Genomic DNA, 23,240 nt, shown 5'->3' on the forward strand with positions numbered 1-23,240 from the left:
ATTAATGAGGTGCAATAAAAAATGGGGGCAGTAACTGCTAGGATAAATGCAGAAGAGAGAATTAGTGATATAGAAGACCAAATGATGGAAAATAAAGAAGCTGAGAAAAAGAAAGATAAACAACTACTGGACCACAAGCGCAGAATTTGAGAGATAAGCGATACCATAAGACGAAACAACATTAGAATAATTGGGATCCCAGAAGAAGAATAAAGAGAGAGGAGCAGAAGGTATATTGGAGCAAATTATAGCAGAGAACTTGCCTAATTTGGGGAAGGAAACAGGCATCAAAATCCAAGAGGGACAGAGAACCCCTCTCAAAATCAATAAAAATAGGTCAACACCCTGACATCTAATAGTAAAACTTATGAGTCTCAGAGACAAAGAGAAAATCCTAGAAGCAGCTCGGGAGAAAAGAACTGTAACCTACAATGGTAGAAACATTAGATTGGCAACAGACCTATCCACAGAGACCTGGCAGGCCTGAAAGGACTGGCATGACATATTCAGAGCACTAAATGAGAAAAATATGCAGCAAAGAATACTATAACCAGCTAGGCTGTCATTGAAAATAGAGAGATAAAAAACTTCCAGGACAGGCCCGGCCCGGCTTGGACCAGGCGGCAGCTCACAGAGGCGCTTCCCCAAGTGTGACGCACGGACTCCTCTCCCCGCCGCCCGCCCCCAACCTCACCTCCACCTCCCTCACTCCCTCAGTGCACCGAGCTCGGCCCAGCGGCCAGGGCGGCGGCCTGGGGCGACGCCGAGAGCGCCGGCGGGCTTCGGAGCGCTGGGCAGCCCCGGTCCGCGGCCGGTCGGTGCGCGATGGGTGGGCGGCGGGTGCCGGTCTATATGGCGTTGGCTCTGTCGGGCCTGGCTGTCCGCCTTTCGCACTTGGCTGCCCCCACTCGTATGGGGTCTTCTGCAAGGGGCTGACCCGCACGCTGCTCATCTTTTTCGACCTGGCCTGGTGGCTGCGCATCAACTTCCCCTACCTCTACATCGTGGTTTCCATGATGTTCAACGTCCGCCTGCAGTCTAACCACCACACGGCAGCCAAGGAATTAATCGGAAATGCAGATCCAGCCAACCTCTCCCAGCCGAACGTTCCTCAGTGGCTCTGCATTGCTTGCTGATGGAGGCCACGCTCCTTACACCGTGACCAGTGCCTCTCGTTAGCCCTGGTTGGCTTCACGCCCCCTCCCTTTGCTCTTTTTGCTTCTACTTCAGCCTCCAGTAATTCTTGTTTATTTTCTCCCAGTGTATTCTCTTTACATTTTTTAAAAATGTAACACACTTACACACTCCCCTAGCTAGGTCCCCTGGTTAGAGAAACTGCAGCTTCCTGCCCCTTGTTTCTCTGTCCCCATAGCCAAGCCTCTCAGCTACAGCTGCTTCTCCTTATGCATATTTCTCTGTCTCTGAATCACACGCTTGTTGCTTCCTGACTCTTCACTCTTAGGCTTCGTCTTTGTCTCACTGTGGGAGATGGGCTGTCCGCTCTCAGGCTGCTTCTGCCTCACGTCCCACGTTTCCATCCCTCCTTTCTCCCAGCAGAGTTGTGTGTTTTCGTTAGATTGTTCTTCTTTAGTCTGGCCTCTTAGAAAAATTTCTAAATAGAGTTTATGTATTTATTTTCCATGTATTAATGCTCTGGGGTTATGGTTGTTTTTTAAAGGACCATGGGTCAACCTTTTTTTTTAATTCCTCAATTAATGAAGGAACTAGTGAGATGTTATAATCAGCTTAAAAGAGAATTTAGACAAAACATGCACGCACATGTAATCAGGACCACCAAAGTGAGGTACAAATGGATGTAAGAAACGGTCAGTATCCACAGGGTAATAATTGCATTCCTCTGAACAAAATTTTTAATTTCTTTGGATAAGAAATCTTTTGCCTTGGGGGTTACCTGGGTGGCTCAGTCAGTTAAGCATCTGCCTTTGGCTCAAGTCCTCAAGACCCTTTGCAGGGTCCTGGGATCGAGCGCCGAGTCAGGCTCCCTGCTCCGCGGGGAGTCTGCTTCTCCTCTGCCTCTGCCTGCCTGTCTGCCTACTTGTGATCTCTCTTTCTGTCAGATAAATAAAATCTTTAAAAAAAATACACAAAAAGAAGCATAAATTAAAAATATGTTGCCTTCCTCTCACATTTTTTACAATTCACATTCGTACAGCAGCTCAGACAGGTGCAGGGCCCCATAAACTTAGGTAACACAAGGACACACTGGACAGCACGCCCAGTCAGCTTGTTGTTCGCCTGTCTCAAGGCCCTTTCACAGCCTTTCCTGACATATCTTCCCCATTGGAGGCATAACTATGGCAAAGAAAGATGATTCTTGGGTCACAGGAAAAGGCTGGTCCCATTAGGGTTGCAGGTGCAACAAGAGTGTTAACCGTATGAGTCACCTTGAGTTTGCTCTTGAACAACCACTGAGGTCACAAATCAACTTCTGTCCCGAAGTTTTCACGCAGAATCTCGGACTGGGCGAGTCTAAGAGTGGGGAGGTTCATATTGAGATCCCCTGAAGGCCTTCTGCTGACTGACAGAGGCGTGTCATCAGGCTCACCACATCGGAGAACACACAGCATGAGGGACAGAGTGGGAGCTCTGGGCACCTGCCTCAGGAAGGTGAAGGGGGCGGGAGAGGACTCAGACAGGCTGCTGTATGGACTTGAAAGAGCACAGTGAGAGAGCCTTTGCCCGACAGATACACCTTCCTCCTCCTGTATGCAAATACCTGCGGTTGATGTGGAAGGAAATCACAAAACGAGGAGTTGTCAATGGAAAAGAAAAATGCTCCGAGCAAGGCCAGCCTCTTCCTTCACAGCGGCAACAAAGCGCTTCTGTGTCTGAAAGAATCATTAAGAAGAAATTCAGCTTCCGTAATGGGTCAGAGCAAGACTGTGCATGTGTTCTGTGCTCTTGCAGAAGAGCGTTTTGCTGGGGTGTCCTGTGGAGTGGGGGATGCTCTGGTGAGGGACTGGCTGGGAGGAGGGCCCAGGGCCACCGACAGCCACGGAGGATGGTGCCGCCCAGGAGAGCCTTGGGCGTCAGGACTACCGTGCTCTCAGAAGTGATCAGAAATGGGGATTTCTGAGGAGTAACCATCAAGTGCTCTTTTAGAGGAGCTAGGCTTTGAGTTGGAACTGTCTGGCCTGCATTTCGTCCTGTCTACACTGCTGCACGCACACCCCGAATTTTTCCTGAATGATGAGACAAAATGTGTTTTTCTTGGCCAACCAGAGCCCCTGTTTTCAGAGCAAACGGTAGAATACAAGAAAATGCTTTCAAGTATAAAAAGTACCTCAAATGATCTGCAAATAATACTGGGGTTACTGGCTCTACCAGCTTTTGAAGTAGCAAATCCGTTACGCCATAGTTAGGTACAAGCCGAACAATAAAAATAGTGAAATGAAAAAAAAAAAAAAAAGTTTCCAGGACAAACAAAAACTAAAGGAATTTGCAAACACAAAAACAGCCCTACAAGAAATATTGAAAGGGGTCCTCTAAGCAAAGAGAGAGCCTAAAAGCAACATAGACCAGAAAGGAACACAGACAATATACAGTAACAATCACCTTACAGGCAATACAATGGCACTAAATTCATATCTTTCAATAGTTACCCTGAATGTAAATGGGCTAAATCCCCCAATCAAAAGACACAGGCTATCAGAATGGATAAAAAAACAAGACCCATTGATATGCTGTCTGCAAGAGACTCATTTTAGACCCAAAGACACGCCCAGATTGAAAGTGAAGGGGTAGAAAACCATTTACCATGCTAATGGGCACCAAAAGAAAGCTGAGGTGGCAATCCTTTTATCAGACAAATTAGATTTTAAACCAAAAGCTGTAATAAGAGATGAGGAAGGACACTATATCCTACTTAAAGGGTCTATCCAACGAGAAGATCCAACAATTGTAAATATCTATGCCCCTAACAGGGGAGCAGCCAATTATATAAGACAATTAATAACAAAAACAAAGAAACACATCGACAACAATACAATAATAGTGGGGGACTTTAACACGGCCCTGACTGAAAGGACAGATCATCTAAGCAAAAGATCAACAAGGAAATAAAGACTTTAAATGACACACTGGAACAAATGGACTTCACAGATAGATTCAGAACATTCCATCCCAAAGCAATGGAATACACATTCTTCTCTAGTGCTCATGGAACATTCTCCAGAATTCATCACATCCTAGGTCACAAATCAGGTCTCAACCAATACCAAAAGATTGGGATCATTCCCTGCATATTTTCAGATCACAATGCTTTGAAACTAGAACTCAATCACAAGAGGAAAGTCAGAAAGAACTCAAATACATGGAGGCTAAAAAGCATCCTACTAAAGAATGAATGGGTCAAACAGGAAATTAAAAAAGAATTTAAAAAATTCATGGAAATAAATGAAAGTGAAAATACAACTGTTCAAAACCTTTGGGATGCAGTAAAGGCAGTCCTGAGAGGAAAGTATATAGCAATGCAAGCCTTTCTCAAGAAACAAGAAAGGTCTCAAATACACAACCTAACCCTCCACCTTAAGGAGCTGGAGAAAGAACAGCAAATAAAGCCTAAACCCAGCAGGAGAAGAGAAATAATAAAGATCAGAGCAGAAATCAATGAAATAGAAACCAAAAGAACAGTAGAATAGATCAATGAAACTAGGAGCTGGTTCTTTGAAAGAATTAACAAGATTGATAAACCCCTGGCCAGACTTATCAAAAAGAAAAATGACCCAAATAAATAAAATCATGAATGAATGAGGAGAGATCACAAGCAAAGAAATACAAACAATTATAAGAACATATTATGAGCAACTATATGCCAGCAAATTAATCTGGAAAAAGTAGATGCATTTCTAGAGATGTATCAACTACCAAAACTGAGCCAGGAAGAAATAGAAAACCTGAACAGACCTGTAACCACTAAGGAAATTGAAGCAGTCATCAAAAATCTCCCAACAAACGAAAGCCCAGGGCCAGATGGCTTCCCAGGGGAATTCTACCAAACATTTAAAGAAGAATTAATACCTATCCTGAAACTGTTCCAAAAAATAGAAATGGAGGGAAAACTTCCAAACTCGTTTTATGAGGCCACCATTACCTTGATCCCCAAACAAGACAGACTCCATTAAAAAGTAGAATTACAGACCAATATCCCTGATGAACATGTATGCAAAAATTCTCACCAAAATACTAGCCAATAGGATCCAGCAGTACATTAAAAGGATTATTCACCACGACCAAGTGGGATTTATCCCTGGGCTGCAATGTTGGTTCAACATCTGCAAATCAATCAATGTGATACAATACATTAATCAAAGAAAGAACAAGAACCATATGATCCTCTCAACAGATGCAGAAAAAGCATTTGACAAAATACAGCATCCTTTCTTGATGAAAACTCTTCAGGATATAGAGATAGAGGGTACAAAACTCAATATCATAAAAGCCATCTATGAAAAACCCAGAGCAAATATAATTCTCCATGGGGAAAAACTGAGAGCTTTCCGCCTAAGGTCAGGAACACGGGAGGGATGTCCACTATCACCACTGCTATTCAACAAAGTATTAGAAGTCCTATTCACAGCACTCAGACAACAAAAAGAAATAAAAGGCATCCAAATCAGCAAAGAAGAAGTCAAACTCTGTTTGCAGATGATGATACTTTATGTGGAAAATCCAAAAGACTCCACCCCGAAACTGCTAGAACTCATACAGGAATTCAGTAAAGTGGCAGGATAGAAAATCAATGCACAGAAATCAGTGGCATTCCTATACACCAACAACAAGACAGAAGAAAGAGAAATTAAGGAGTTGATCTCATTTACAATTGCAACCAAAACCATAAGATTCCTAGGAATAAATCTAACCAAAGGGACAAAGGATCTGTACTCAGAAAACTATAAAATACTCATGAAAAAAACTGAGGAAGACACAAAGAAATGGAAAAACGTTCCATGCTCATGGATTGGAAGAACAAATATTGTGAAGAGCTCAATGGTACCAGAGCAACCTACACATTCAATGCAATCCCCATCAAGATACCATCTACTTTTTTTTTCCAAGAAATGGAACAAATAATCCTAAAATTTGTATGGAACCAGAAAAGACCCCAAATAGCCAGAGGAATGTTGAAAAGCAAAGCTGGTGGCATCACAATTCCAGACTTCAAGCTCTATTACAAAGCTGTCATCATCAAGACAGTATGGAACTGGCACAAAAACAGACACATAGATCAATGGAACAGAATAGAGAACCCAGAAATGGACCCTCAACTCTATGGTCAACTAATCTTCAACAAAGCAGGAAAGAATGTCCAAAGGAAAAAAGACAAATGGTGTTGGGAAAATTGGACAGTCACATGCAGAAGAATGAAACTGGACCATTTCCTTACACCACACACAAAAATACACTCAAAATGGTTGAAAGATCTAAATGTGAAACAGGAGTCCATCAAACTCCTAAAGGAGAACACAGGCAGCAACCTCTTCGACCTCAGCCACGACAAGTTCTTCCTAGAAACATCACCAAGGGCAAGGGAAGCAAGGGCAAAAATGAACTACTGGGACCTCATCAAGATATAAAGCTTTTGTACAGCAAAAGAAACAGTCAAGAAAACCAAAAGACAACCAACAGAATAAGAAAAGCTATTTGCAAATGACATATCAGATAAAGGGCTAGTATCCAAAATCTATAAAGAACTTATCAAACTCAACACCCAAAGAACAAATGATCCAATCAAGAAATGGGCAGAAGACATGAATAGACATTTTTCCAAAGAAGACATCCAAATGACGAACAGACACATGAAAAATTGCTCAACATCGCTCGGCATCAGGGACATCCAAATCAAAAGCTCAATGAGATACCACCTCACACCAGTCAGAATGGTTAAAATTAACAAGTCAGGAAACGACAGATGTTGGTGGGGATGCAGAGAAAGGGGAACCCTCCTACACTGTTGTTGGGAATGCAAGCTGGTACAACCACTCTGGAAAACAGTATGGAGGTTCCTCAAACAGTTGAAAATAGAGCGACCGTACGATCCAGCAATTGCACTACTGGGTATTTACTCCAAAGATACAAATGTAGGTATCCGAAGGGATATGTGCACCCCAATGTTTATAGCAGCAATGTTCACAATAGCCAAACTGTGGAAAGAGCCAAGATGTCCATCAACAGATGAATGGATAAAGAAGATGTGATACACACACACACACACACACACACACACACACACACACACACATACCTACAATAGAATACTATGCAGCCATCTAAAGGAATGAAATCTTGCCATTTGCAACGACATGGCTGGAACTGCAGAGTGTTATGCTGAGCGAAATAAGTCAATCAGAGAAAGACATGTATCATATGACCTCACTGATATGAGGAATTCTTAATCTCAGGAAACAAACTGAGGGTTGCTGGAGTGGTGGGGGGTGGGAGGGATGGGGCGGCTAGGTGATAGACTTTGGGGAGGGTATGTGCTATGGTGTGTGCTGTGAATTGTGAAAGACTGTTCAATCACAGATCTGTACCTCTGAAACAAATAATACATTGTATGTTAAAAAAAGAAGAAGAAGATAGCAGGAGAGGAAGAATGAAGGGGAGTAAGTCAGAGGGGGAGATGAACCATGAGAGATGATGTACTCTGAAAAACAAACTGAAGGTTCTAGAGGGGAGGGGGGTGGGAGGATGGGTTAGCCTGGTGATGGGTATTAAGGAGTGTATGTTCTACATGGAGCACTGGGTGTTATACGCAAACAATGAATCATGGAACACTACATCAAAAACTAATGATGTAACGTATAGTGATTAACATAACATAATAATAAAAAAAAGGGAAGAAAAAAACATACAGTACTAAAAAAATTCTCAAAGCACAAAGGAATTACTTATAGAACTTTTAAAACATGATCCTAAAGTTTTACCTGTAAACATAAATAGTTCAGAATAGATAGAAAACACTTTAAAAAAGAAAAGTGATATAGATATTGTACTAGATAGTAAGACATATCTATAAATATTAATACAATATATTAGTAGAGGAAAAATCTGTAAATAGTCCCCAAAAAACCCAGAATCAATGGCAGAGAAAATTTTTTTATCTAAATAAGTACACAATATGGAAATCATCAAAATCAGTGAGAAAAATATAAATTAAGCAACAAATGATTTGGAGGAAAATATTTAAATATAAACAATTAAAAGTCACAAGTTTGCCTTACACTATAATTCAAAATTAGTTCTAGATTAACACCTTAGAAATTGATATATATACTAAAAGATTTGTTGAAAGTGCTTTTTTTTAAGATTTTATTTATTTGACAGACAGAGAGAGAGCACACAAGCAGGGGGAGTGGGAGAGGGAGAAGCAGGCTCCCCGCTGAGCCAGAGAGCCTGATTTGGGGCTCAATCCCAGAACCCTGGGATCGTGACCTGAGCTGAAAGCAGACACTTAACTGACTGAACCATCCAGGCACCCCAGTTTAAAGTGCTTTTAAATATTATATAAATAAGGATGGGCATGGACTTTTTTGAACAAAGAATTATAACAACAAATCACAAAGAAAAAGAATGAAAAGTTTGTCACAATGGAAACATAAATCTTTTTATGTCAACAACCTCATAGATTGAGAACAAAACTAGAGGTTTAGCTGTGAATATGAAAGACAAAAAGTTAACTATGCAGAAAATCAAACAAAATGGAAAAAAAATGTCTCTGGAAAAAAAAGAGAGAGAAAAGTACCTAAAAAGACCATTTACTTATCTTCAGTAATAAGATAAGAAATGAATTAAGATGAAATATTCTTCATGTTTTAATTTTTGATAAATAATTGCATTGTTTGCTATATTAAAAAATAGTAAGTGCTTTGGGAGAAAATATAGCAAGGTAAGGCAGATTGGGAGTACATTTTCATGGTTTGGTCAAGTTGGTTTGTTTTTCTATTCAAATGTAATTAACATACAGCATTATGTTAGTTTCAGATGTACAATATAAGGATTGAACAATTCCATACATCACTCTATGTTTATAACCATAAGTGTACTTCCCCATCACCTATTTCAGCCAACCTCCCAAGCAGCTCTCCTCTGGCAACCACCAGTTTATTCTCTGTATTTAATAGTCTGAGGTTTGTCTTTTTTCTTTGTTTTGTAAATAAGCTTCTAGAAATTTTTATTATTAAATAGAGATGCCATAAATAGTATGGTGTAAGACACATTATAGTGTTGTTTAAAATGATGAAAATTGGGGCTCCTGAGTGGCTCAGTCAGTTTAGCATCTGACTCTTGATTTCAGCTCAGGTCATGGTCTCAGGGTCCATGTTGGGTGTAGAGCCTGCTTAACATCCTCCCTCTCTCTCTCTGCCCCTCCCCACCCCGCTCTCTCTCTCTATCTCAGAAAATAAATAAAAAATGAAAATTAGAAACAATCTAAATTTGCATACTAGGGGAACTTTGAATAAATTATGCTATGTCTAGAACAATGATGGGGAACCATAAAATCCTATTTTCTTAAGATATTTAATCAAGAGGGGTGCCTAGGTGGCTCAGTCATTAAGCATCTGCCTTCGGCTCAGGTCATGATCCCAGGGTCCTGGGATCAAGCCCCACATTGGGCTCCCTGCTCAGCAGGAAGCCTGCTTCTCCCTCTCCCACTTCTCCCTGCTTGTGTTCCCTCTCTCGCTGTGTCTCTGTCAAGTAAATAAATAAAATCTTTAAAAAAAAAAGATATTTAATCAAGAAAGCAAGTGATCAAAACACAGGGATAGGTGATTCAAATAAACATCTAATACTGTAAGAATTCACCTAAAAATATTTAATAAACATTTGTCTATTTATTTAAATACTTCCCAGAAATAAATGCGCCAGAATATCAGTTGACTGCAGCACTAAGGATTTTTATTTAAACTTTTCTGTATTTTCTGTAATAGCATATATTGATTGCATAATCCCCAAAAAAGAGAAATATTTTAATCTGTAGTTTAGGTATTCTTGTTCCCATATTGGAAGCAAATACAGTATCACACCTGAAAACAAATAGCTTTGATGCAGAGTAAGGGGGGGTGGAGAGGTATTATAAACAGAATTAGTAAAATATCGTCACGTAATTGTATTTTTAGTTTAAAAGTATTTTGCCAGGGCATAATACTTTTTGCTTAAATCATAGGACTAGTGTGGAAAAATATCTTAAAACATTTAAAATCTGTCAGAGTATACATTATACATAATAATTAAGACAAGAATATTATGTTGATGGTAAATGATAAGTTATACCTTTGATCAGTATAAGGTAGATGTAGTCACTTTAGATTAGCAATACATCTACCCATGCCTGTTCTCTTTCTTGATTTATATCCCAAGCCCCAGGCACTAGGAACACAAAATGACATTTATATTTTCTAGTACCTGATACTCAATTTTCTCAACCATAAAATAGAGATTATATTGTGGTCCCTATATTTTTTTTCCACAAGGTTCAAAATGGACTAAAATGCAAGGCAGTGGTAGCAAGAAAAAAACTGAAGAAGAATTTACAATAACAGGACCAATTCTCCAGGTCATTTTAATTAAATACTCAACTTATTTTTATAGTGTAAATGAGTTTAAGTCTGAGTATTAGGATGCCTTTGAATACAAGAAACAGATTCAACCCATATGTTAAGAAGGAAATGCATTGGCTGTGAAACAGAATTTTTAATTTCAGTGGAAACCTCAGGCTGGCTTGATCTGGGACACAACGTCAACAAAACCCCAATCTTCTAATATCTCTGCTCTCCATCTGTGTTATTTCCATTCTCGGGCTATTAATGTTTGATTGTTCAGAATTTTTGTCTATTTTGTTCATTCTTGTATCCCGTGTGCCTGTGTTAGGCACATGGTGGATGTTGAGTATTTGTTAAGTGATTAAGTTAATGGATGAATGAAAAGAGATGTGGCCATTTTAAGTCCAGTTTCTTACACTCCCAGCTTCAATTCAGCAGAAAAAACTTTGCTAGCCTTTATCAGTAGCCTCAGTCTAAATCTTATGAGCTTCCTTAGCCTATCTCCAAACCAAACAATGCAATCCTCTCTTCAGGCATGAGCAGAGGCTGACCCCAAAAGGTAACTGACCTGCCTCAATTAAGGATGGAGAAATGACTAGTACCCAGATGAAAATTGAAGTATTGTTACCAAAAGAAGGTAGCATAATTGTTAGGAACTTAAAAGATGGCAGTCATTACTTTATCTCTGTGTTAGTAAAAATATCCATATGTAAACCCGATCCTAATATTTAAGTTATGCTTATGAAGCAATAAAAACACTTCCCTCAATTAATAAAGGAAAGACTTAAGAAACATCCCATAAAATCATTTCATGTTGATGCTTTGCAAAATGTTTTGGGTTTTGTTGATTGAGCCAAGAGACTCTAAGTTTGCAGTTGGCCACTCAAAGTGAAATCAATACATGCTTTTCTTGGTAGAGGGGATCACACAGAATAGAGCATAAATCTGATGCAAACTAAAAAACTGATGACATGCAAAGACATATTGGTTATCTTTGTATTAAAAAGTAAAAAGAAATTACAAGAATGGATGACCCCACTCACTTAAGGCCTTTCCATTACAATTTACCTTGGGTATCCTTCAATGGACTGGTAAAAATGCTTTTTGAATTGGTTTCAAGGCACAAGTCCATTGATTGACTCAGAGCTTCATCTATCAATACAGCATCTCCAAGATGTCTGGCACACCAGTCACCTCCAGGCAGTGTTTTAAATGAAGGGTAGTTAGACTGCCTTTATATTTATTGTAGACTTTTATCTACTAAGAATTACATGAAATAATGAAATATAAAAATTGCCTATTACCTAATATTTCCACATTATGTTAATGATAAGACTCAATATAAACCATCCCATAATGTCTTTTTTTAGTGTTTTTTTTTAAGATTTATTTATTTGAGAGAGAAAGAGCACAAACAGGGGGAGGGCCAGAGGGAGAGAAAGAGAGAATTTGAAGCAGACTCCCCACTGAGTGCAGAGCCCAACCCAGTGCTCCATCCCACAACCCTGAGATCATGACCTGAGCCAAAATCAAGAGTCAATGCTCAACCAAGTGAGCCACCTAGGTGCCCCTAAAGTGTTTTCTTAAATATTTTTCAGGTATATCCCTAAAATTTTTCTTGAGAATAACTCAAATAAACCATTTTCCTCTTCTGTATATGTGGAAAGTAAAATGTGAATTAATGTTTCAACCTTCAATCTCAGAGCTGAGGAATTACTTGAAATACTTACATTGTATTAATTCAACTAATATCTATTGAGTTTACTCTCCTGGAGGCAGTATACATAGTGGTTTACTAAAGGCAGTATGCCAATATGGACTCTGATCAAACCCTGCTTTGACACATTCTAGCTATGTGGCCTCAGGAAAGTTTTTTTTAAAACTACCTGTTTAAGTCTCTTTGACTCTAAGAGATATAAGAGCACCTACATTTACAAGGCTTTTGTAAATAAATATACGTAAGTCACTTAGGAAAAACTGTCTGACATAATAAATGTTCTATAGATATCGGCTAATATTATTATATATAAGTTGCCACATAACCCAACATAGCTGATGATCCAAATTATTTGTATTACAAATATATGACTCCTTTTCTGTTAAATGTAGCCATGTAACTAAGCTACAGCAAAGGGAATCTAAGTTAGGTATGCCAGGCCTATAAAACTTCCTCACATTCAATGCCCAGTCTCCCTTCTGACTTGCTGGAGTGTTAGTGTCAGTGTTAGCCTTGGAATGGACTTGGTAAAAATTGCAGTCTCTGACATCCTGGCTTCCTGAATGTGTAGAAGAAAGCTGCACAGCTAACCCGTCCATCTGCCTGGGACTTTTCCATAACTATGAAATACATTTTCTAATGAGTAGTGGTATTACTTTGGGGGATATTTTTTTACTATATCCTATGCTTTTCTAATTAACATAAGTAGCAGGAAATAAAAAGGCCAATAAGACACATTTTTGGGCTAAAAGAACTTTTAAACTTATGGAGAAACAAACATAATATTAAAGCTCAAGGTTGTGAAATGTTTCTAAGAGAAAAAAAATCTTCAATTATAGAAACTCAAGGTTTCGAGGAAGACAAGAGATAACACTCAGTTGGGAGATCTTTGACTATTTCTTGGAATTGTACCTCTTGATGTTTGGCTTCAAGTAAGGGTGGAATCATGACAAATATGTGCAGCTTCTTGAACATAGGGAACAGCATAAACCAAGAGGCAAAGTGAGGAAATGCCAAATATCTTAGGAGAAAACAGCGAAGACTAAATTTGCCTGGAGTGAAAGAATGAATTACTAAGGATGGAAATGTAGCTGGTATCAGACTTTTAAAAAAGATCTTTATCTCCCTGTATAAATAGGATTGATTTGAAATGGGATTGAGAACACCTAAAGGTAGGAGAACAGAAAAGAGTGATTACAGATATAATGAAGGAAAGTTTTATAACCCTTTCCAATGTGAACCTTGATCTACTTTCTCTTTTCTACTCCATAATTCAGCAGTATCACATGACTTGAATATTTCAACTTTTGCTATTCCACATAGCTATACCTTTGTATATGTTGCTCCCTTAATTGCAGTACCACCCAGATTAAATGTCCTCTTCTTCAGGAAAACTCACCTAACTTTTTCAAGGTTAAATATTTCACTACTCAGAGGCTGTACTATGTATATGAGTCTGGCCCATAATAGGTATTTAATGAATAGTGCATGTTTAATGAATATACTTTTATAGATTGCCTCACACTCTAGATCTATCTTTATTACAACACAGTGAACTCATGGAATATTCTTATTAGGTTTCATCTAGCTTTCTATCACCAGCATTTAGCACACTGTCTGGCATATAGTACAACTTTAATAATATTTGCTGAACTAAACTGATATGTGATGAGAAAATAGAAGTAGGAAAACTCTTTAAACCTTTCAACCTAATTCTCATTCTTAAATAAGCACCATAAGGTTTTTTTCAAACTCATTGTTCGTGTTGTTAGAGGAAAAAAAAAAAAAAGGAGCACATTACTGAATTAGTAGCTAATACAATATAAATGAGTTTGGGACGCCACAGGCCAATTTTAAAAGCATGATGTTCTTTGCATTGATGCTTTTAAACAGTTAGGACTAAAGTTATGTACTCTCAGCAAACAGTGGTATCACAGCAAAATAGATGGAAATACCGAAATCTCTATTGTATAGATGTTTCTACACTAAATCCAAGGTAGATGCAACTTTTAAATTTAATATAATATTAATATAGCTTAAATTTTGACTTAAGGTGCAGTGCTTGACAAAGTTTTGGAGACTTATGAGCCAGATTTAGAAAAAAAAATTGTGAGGAAAGCAACTAAATTGATCAACTCTTTCTGGCCACTAGAATTTTAGCTATAACTATCAGTTTGGTTGGCTTGTTTCTTTGAAAAAAATATATTTAAGTTAGTTTTTTAATTGGTGAGTTGGAATAAAATTGTTATAACTCAATTGTCTAAATCATAAATTTTAATGTTAGTATAGATAGAAACCACAAAATATACATGATATAAAATTCTTTGTTCTTACGTGTTAGTAAGACTTACATGCATAAGACATTAGGAAACTGTCAAATTTTTCTCATGCCATTTTCTTAACTTGGCTGATCATAACCTTATAATAGAACTGACATGCTAATTTTAGAGACATTTCAATCTATGTAATTACAAAATACACACTCCTTAAAATACCGAGACTTCATTATTATGTTTACATAACTCTAATATTTTACTTATTTTATTATTGACCTGCAGAGATTCTGTTAAATACCATGGTTGTATATGATTGCCTGAAAATGGTTTCTACGCTGGGATCAAAGAGAGTTTATAGATTTTCTCGACTTTTGATGAGAGTAAAACAGCTTCTACACAGAATGTCATAGAATAGGTTTCTTCCATTCCTAAAGGTTATGCCATCTGTGATTATATCTTGTGTTGAACTATTAAGTATTTCTTCAAGTATCAATAATAAAATTGAAAAAAGGTGCTTATTTACTGCCTTAACCAGTTTTTTTATTTTCTTATTTTAATCTTAGTCTACATAATGATAAAAAACAATAAAATAAAATATCTGATTATTATGAATAGACTCTATAGTCTACAATGAGAGACAGGTGACATGATTAAAAGCACCAGCTTTGGCTCCATTAGAAATGGTTGTAATCTCCATGTCATATGACCTTGGGCAAGTTATTAATCCTCTATGCCCAGTTTTCTTCATCCAGTATGAAGAAAATAGTACTTGTGTTTTAGCATTACCATTAGGATTAAAGGAGTGAATAATATACAAACTCCTAGAGCACCATAAAAATATTTACTATTGTAATATACAGCAGTTTGTTCTTAGTGTGGGATAGTAGAATTAGTAGAAAATTTGCATTAGAGGAAATATAAATCTCTGATTGTTAAAAAGGTATATAATTATTTAAAGCATTGAGTCAAAGCCACTACAAATCTACTTTTATTTGGGTCTTTAATACTCCCTAGTAAATTTTCTTCCGGGGGTCTCTCTTATGCATTCCGCTTAATAGATATCCCTAAATTTTCACCTGTCTTCTCAAAGCTCCTATATTACTTATGCCTGATCCTCAGTCTACTTTACTGAGTAAATAAAGGACATCAGCCAAGAACTCCTTCAACTTCCTTCCAGGCCAACAACAACAAAGCTATTGGGATCTACATTTTCCCTTTTTCCCCCCAGTCCTTCAGTGAGAGACTATTCATGAGGTGTGTTCTCAGTTTTACCATCACTCACCTGATTGGAGACCCTGCTCTAACAACCAAGTCTGTAACTGGAACAAATCTCATTGGAGATGTATAAATACCTAAAGCTCAGCATATCCAAAATTGAATTTGATTATTAATCCTAGAAAGCCATTTCCCCCCTCCCTTTCCTTTCTGAGTAGATAGGACCACCATCTAATCCTTCTGTGAATTCAGCACATTTGTAAAATTTAAAACCAAGTTATCTTTTTGCTTTAGATCCATTCTTTCTCACTTGCCATAAAATTACATTAGCTTATCTATCATCATCTATGTTTTCATGTTTGAAAACCTGCAACAGCCTCCTACCAGGATGTCCTAACTCTAGATGAGGTATTAAAAACAAAAGAAAAATAGAGAACTCCATGACTAAAATACCACTCTCTGGCAAGTGGTGTGTTAGAATCAGCTCCTACCAATTCATGAGAGCCAATAGTTATATATTCAGGGATTTTTTTTTTTAATGAATTTTGGTAGCTTGAAATTAACCATGAATGGAGCAAGTTTTTGTACTACAGATGTTAACAAACACTTCAGTTGATTTACCAGCACACATTAGGTCTTCACTCTGAAGCAACACTAATACATTTTTTAAAGATTTTATTTATTTATTTATTTGAGTGGGGGGAGGGGCATAGGGGAAGGGAGAGGGAGAAAATCTCAAGCAGACTCCACACTGAGGATAAAACCCAATGTGGGGCTCTATAACACAACCTTGAGATCATGACCTAAGATGAAACCGAGTCAGATGCGTAACTGAGTCACTGAAGCACCCCAATAATTTTTTTCTTATTTGAGAGAGAAAAAGAGTGCATGTGCATGGGCACACGTGAGTGGTGGGGGGAAGGACAGAGGGGGAGAGAGAATCTCAAGCAGACTCTGTGCTGATTGAAGAGCCAGAGGTGGGGCTCCATATGGGGCTTGATCCCACAACCATGAGATCATGACCTGAGCTGAAACCAAGAGCTGGACACTTAACTGACTGAGCCACCCAGGTGCTCCACAACACTAATAGTTTTAAAGCATAATTCTGATGTTTGTCATTCTCATGCTTAAATTCCTTAAGTCAATTTGTCCCCCTTCTACTCAACAGTGGCAGTGGAGGAATAGGACTTATCAACCTCCACACATTTTCTGTTTTTCTACTTGGTAAACCCTTCTGTCCCTGTCAGCAAACTTAATGTCCTTGTGCCTGTCCCAGATCAATAGAATCACCAACCTCAAAATTTTAGAATGGTCTGTCACCTGCATCTCCCTGTTACATACATACTTATCCTCCAGTGGCCTTTTACCCCAAATATTGGGTAATGTGGCCCTATGACTCTGGTCGCAGACACATTTTGTAATCTGAGCTATCCGCCCCTCCATCCTTTCTACCATATCTGGGGTCCCAATGCTTTAGTGTGACATAAAAACAAATCTGACATTTCTCTAGTTTAGGTCAACCACTGGGGACAGAGGAAGCACTGGGCCATCATCATCATCATTATCAGGAACCAGGAAATAAAAAATGCACCTCACACCCTGGGCAAATTAAGTTTTACCAGACTTTTTAGACCTAAGCAGAATAACCTTAAAGATAAAGAAAGAAAACTTAAGACCTTTCTACAGTAACATCAGTCCCAGCCACGAACACAGAGTAAATCATAGTTCTGCCTTCAAGGCATTATCTGTCTGGATGAGGCCATAAAACCCTGAACAAGACCTTGGTTTTCTCTTCCTCTGAACATGCAGTGTAGGATGTCTGTGTTTCTGATCAGTGTTTTCACTAAAGAAAAAGCTCTAATTGTTTTCAAAGTCTTTTGTGTGAAATAGAGATAGTCTAGGTATGTCTCAAGTGACTTATAAGACCCGCTAAGCTTTCTAGTTTCTCATCTCAGTCAATATGATTGATCATTTAATTTGCTTTAAAACTCCCATAAAATTATGTGAATATTTTATAATTGCATATATTGGCTGAAAATTGATTTAAAGGAGAAATAAGAAATAATTAGTAAAGAATGGGCAAAATGTATGATGATTCATCATGAATTGCAAATGACCTTTACATGTGCCTAAATCATCATTGTTAAGACCCAAATCCTATGACTGGAAACACTGATTTTCAATCAAATTGCCATTTTAGACATACTGTCAAGTTAACCAGTCAAAGAGGGCATCCCAGAGTAAGAAACTGGAGAGACAAAAAAGGAGTAAACAATGTGGAAGTGAAGAAGAAGGGAAAAAAGGAGATACTACATGAATAAAACTCTAGACTGATAGAAGCAAGCATGCTTATCTTTGGAGCAAAGAGAACAAGAAATCTCTTGTCAGCAATATCACAATATGTGATATGTATTAGGCACACTATAAATACTTCTGAATTATTTTATTTTGCTTACATGTATCTTGTATCATGAATATGTATTATTTTTGCACTAGAAAAAACCCATGAACAATGAAAGGAAATAATGATAGTTTTTAAATAAACCCTATGGGGTCCCAAATTACCAGTTTTGGCAAAACAGGTGACTAGGGATATTCATTTTCACCCAGCAAGTCAATTCAAGCATATTTGTCATATACACCAATGTCCAATAATAACTCTAAACTGTTGTTCTCATTGCCCAGCCAAGTGTAAGTTCTCTGAAGAGAGGTGACAAGTTGACCATTGTCTTAGCACCTAGCTCAGTACCTGCAGCTCACTGTACACATTTGACAAATAACTCTGGACAGAATGAGTATGTGCTCTTTCTAACACTTGTATACTTAGTTTAGAATGCCCTTGTTGATCTCCAAATCTAAACATCCCATGCCTCCTGAACATTTTCACTTGGGTGTCTCACAGACACCACAACACAAAATTTCAAAACATGTCCCTTTTTCCATGCTCAGTGAGCAAATGGCACCACCACAATTGAGGTCATTAACTTTTGATTACCTTAGATTTCTCCCTTCTCAATGGCTGACTCCCTTCATTAATTACTAAGACCTATAGATTCTCCCTTTCTAAATCCCTTGAAATCATTTCACCTTTGTTATTTCTCCTGTCATTCTCCAGGCTCTCATCCCTTATTAACAGGATTATAGTCATATCCTTCTAATTTCACTAACTTCCATCTCATTGTTACCACAGTGACATTTCTAGAATGTAAATTTGATTAGTTTTTACACTTTTAAAAATCCTTTAATATCACTGGGATACCTTTTAGAATAAATTTTAGACTCTACTTTAAGGTAGTCCCTTTAATAATCTTTTACATTAAGAAAATGCAGTTTTAGAAAGAATTTATAACCCCAAAGGAATTTATAAGTACTCCCAAAATTTTGCTATAAAGTAGGAGATATCTCATATATATATATATATATATATATATATATATGATATCTAACATGAATTATCTACAAAAAATAAAATGTAAGATAATTGTCTTCATGATTCTAATAGTATCAGCAGATCCACTCCCGGTTTTAAGTATTCATAAAACCATAAATTTTTCATATGGATTTTGCTTGTGCTTCTTTTTTTCCTGTGCTTATTTTGACATTCCTAGATAGATATACAGCCCTTTGGGCCTAGGTAACATGACACCTCAGCACTCTATGTAGCTCTAGAAGTCATAGATATTGAGGAAGGGTTAATAATAACCCTTAGTGTATTTTTTCTCCAAGAGTCCTGTCTCTTTTCATTCACAAATTTCCAAAAAAGTTTTCCTGCATTGTTAAGTGTTGTAGCTGCAGGAGACAGTATTCTTGCCTTGTTTGTTCTATATTATATTTGTTCATGTCTCTGAACTGCAAGCTCTCTGGGGCTGCAACCTATTATTTGTCTAGGACTGGTCCACCATGTACATTTCCTGTCTTAAACAGTGACTAAGAATCACCTGGTAGCTATAATGTGAAAGAACAGCATGAACAGAGCTGTAAAGCAAAATCACAATTCAGAATGTCACAATCATCTTGTGCACTCACATTTGCATCAAAGTGGTAGAAAGTCCGATTGCTCTCTCCTCCTTATTTAAAATAGTCAACACATTGGGGTGCCTGGGTGGCTCAGTTGTTAAGCGTCTGTCTTCAGCTCAGGTCATGATCCCAGGGTCCTGGGATCGAGCCCCGCATCGGGCTCCCTGCTCCGCGGGAAGCCTGCTTCTCCCTCTCCCACTCCCCATGCTTGTGTTCCCTCTCTCATTGTGTCTCTCTGTGTCAAATAAATAAATAAAATCTTAAAAAACATAGTCAACATATCTATTTATTTCTTCATGCAATGCTACCTAGTTTTTTTTTCCTATTCATACTTTATGTGATGAAGCCTCAATTTTGACAGAAAAGTAGTTAGCTTCATTCAGTTTCTGTCCTCTCCCCCTCATGGACACTGCATTATAGATGTTTCTTTCTTAATGCAATCAAAATTTACTATTGAACATCTCATTTTTGACTAACCCAAAGGCTAAATATTTATCCAATTTTTATATGACATTTTATTCTTATGCTTTTTCTTGCACAAATAAATTAAAACGGAGGGAGAGTTCTATTAGAATGCCTACATCTACAAATAAATGTCATTTATAATAAAGCTATATTCAGATCCCAAATGATTACCTATAGAAACAAAATATTGAGTTTTACAAAGAATTGTCTAAGTCTATAGAAGCAGAGCGCTCTATTGTGTCTAACCATATATAGGTAAATTGCAAAAAAAAAAAAAGGCCACAATTCCTCTATTCCTCTATGCATGCATCTCTGCAATGTGACTTTGCAGTATCAAGTGATGAGCTCCATCTCTCCACCTGTTGTATCTGCATTTGGCCATGTGACTCACTTTAACTGATTAGACATTAGCAAGCAGGATGTAAGATGCTTAAAAATCACTTTTGCATTATGGCTTGTTCCCTCTCACTGTTGGGACCCTTTTCATCACCATGTGAAAAAGCCCCAGGCCAGCATAATGGAGCACAAGGAAACACATGAAGCAGAAGCAAGTTGAGGGTCCCTGCACCTGCCAACTGCCAACATAAAATTCAATCATCCTAGACTCTTCAGCATTAACCAAGCTACCGGTTGAGAATAGATATCAATTATGCTAATCCAGACCAGAATAATCACCTAGAAGCTGACCTAGAGAAATGTGAGTAAATGAAATAGTGACTGTTTTAAGTTTTGGGCTAGTTTGTTATGTAATAATAGATAACTGATAGAAGAGCCATTTGCTCTTTGTATTATAGACAGGTAGCAAAGACAATGGTGCAATTTATAGCTGCAAATTAACAGGCTATATCTTGTTTCTTCCCACCAAGAAGTAATTAACTTCTTTTACTCTTCCCTATGTTTGTTTGTTTGGTTTCTTTTCTTTTGTCTCTCAACCTGAAAAAATTATTATCCAAAATCCCAAACCACTCAAGAAAGCCAATGACACTAAGGGAATTCAGAAACTAGAAAAGAGAGCTGTTATGTACATATTTTAATTGCTACCATTTTCAGTGATCTACTATTAAATCTGATCATAATACCTGTATATATTTCTAGGACTCTAAAAGTATAAATGTGGTTTATAGAACTGTATTAATTTTAAACAGTATCAATATAAAAAAGTAACTGGCCATCTCAGAAAGTTTGTTATAGTAGAATTTAATAATATAAAAAGTTACATTTACAGAATCTTGTAATTTAAAACCATTCTAGCTTGATAAATATTGGAAAGCCAGATAAATATTGTAAAATGATGAGTCCAGAATTCAAAGAAAAATAGCCAAGTCATTATTCATTTGATTGTATTTTCTTATGCCAGGTAATGTTTCATAGACCTCAAATTTCTTATATCTAGTCAATAAATAATATGAATTATTATAACCCATGCTGTGAATCATATATATAATATGTACTGGTATTTTTTTAATTATAATATCTTATAGTCATAAGCTCTAGGGAGGGGAGGGGTCTAAAATGAAGTTGTCCAAAGTCCTAAAGTGAATCTCAAAATTATCAAAATCATTCTTCTGTAGTTCATTTTTGCTCAAAGTATCCAATTCTAAGTATTCTCTATGTAAAATAAACTACAATAGTCTCTTATTGATATGTATATATATATATACATATATATATACTTTGTGTCTTTTTTCCCCCATAGGGAAAATTATTCATCTGTAACAATGAATTGCATTGCTTAAATAAGCTTTCTTTCAGTTCTGGGTGGAGAAACCCCAGAAAATAAATATCCAGATATAATAGTCTATTTATAATTCTATCCAAAAGGGTTTGCTCTGCTTTGTGTTTGTTTTTTCTTTCTTATATTTGAGGTAGGCTATGAACCAGCCTGCCTTAGGCCAGATGACAGCATTAAGAAACAGAATATAAGAACTAAAGAACACCGCCGAAGCAAGAACGGCAGAATGACCTTACTAGTAATAGGGGAGACCCTTGATTATGATTTGGATTTGTCCTCAGGCTAATGGTTAAAAATTAAAATTTAAAAAAAGAAGAAGGGGTGCCTGGGTGGCTCAGTCATTAAGCGTCTGCCTTCGGCTCAGGTCTTGGACCCAGGGTCCTGGGATCAAGCCCCACATCGGGCTCCCTGCTCCGTGGGAAGCCTGCTTCTCCCTCTCCCACTCCCCCTGCTTGTGTTCCCTCTCTTGCTGTGTCTCTCTCTGTCAAATAAATAAAATCTTAAAAAACTAAAATAAAATAAAAAAGAAGAAGAACAAGCCTGATAGCCCTGCTCTCATGGTCTCCTCTTACAGGATAGATTCTGTACTCTGGAAGAAGTGCATTCGTCACTGAACTTGGAGTTTGCCCTCAGGAGGAATAAAGCTGACATCAGAGCAGCTCCCACACTTAAACGTGGATCTCTTTTACTGTTTGCTTGTTTAGTGATTTAACAAAATGAAAGAGAACTTCAACCAAGTATAAATTGTCATTATAAAGAAATTCTAAAGTCTAACCTGGATTCGCCATCCTCACCTAGCAAAATATATCTTCATATGCTACTTTACAGCTACTTTGCAACTTCTTCAATCAGTTGGGCTTTATGCTTCCTAGCATCTGCTTCCATGACATGACTATAACCAAGGGAAACATATTAATAGCATTATATGCCCCTTAAATATACTCAAATGCGGCATTATACTTTTTTTAATTCTCTCCTCTCAAAATAATAATTTACAACCCTTACATATACTTACTATTTTCTGTGTCTATCGAAATTAACGGGCACTGTAATATAATGTATTATTTATATTGCTCCTAGAATTTAAGCTCTCTGGTGCTTTAGAGTATTTTAATTTATAAAATTATCTTCTCTTATATCACATGACAAATAAGTCATCACAACCCTTCTCTTAAACTTATTAATGTGAGCAATGAAACAGGACCGTAAGAAGACCTGAAACCTGTGAAAATCAGACTGGGAGAGAAATGCATATC

At 37.5% G+C, this 23,240-nt stretch overlaps 2 pseudogenes; both read left to right on the forward strand.

Annotated features, from left to right (window-relative positions):
* Window positions 1–852: 852 nt before the first annotated feature.
* Window positions 853–9,879, forward strand: LOC141372538 (small integral membrane protein 10-like protein 3; annotated as a pseudogene).
* On the forward strand, window positions 2,411–3,399 carry LOC141372463 (protein FAM220A-like; annotated as a pseudogene).
* Window positions 9,880–23,240: the final 13,361 nt, after the last annotated feature.

The sequence above is a fragment of the Callorhinus ursinus genome, unplaced genomic scaffold, assembly GCF_003265705.2.
Source record: "Callorhinus ursinus isolate GAN/ISIS: 27379988/994484 unplaced genomic scaffold, GSC_fseal_2.0 scaffold4, whole genome shotgun sequence".
NCBI lineage: Eukaryota > Metazoa > Chordata > Mammalia > Carnivora > Otariidae > Callorhinus > Callorhinus ursinus.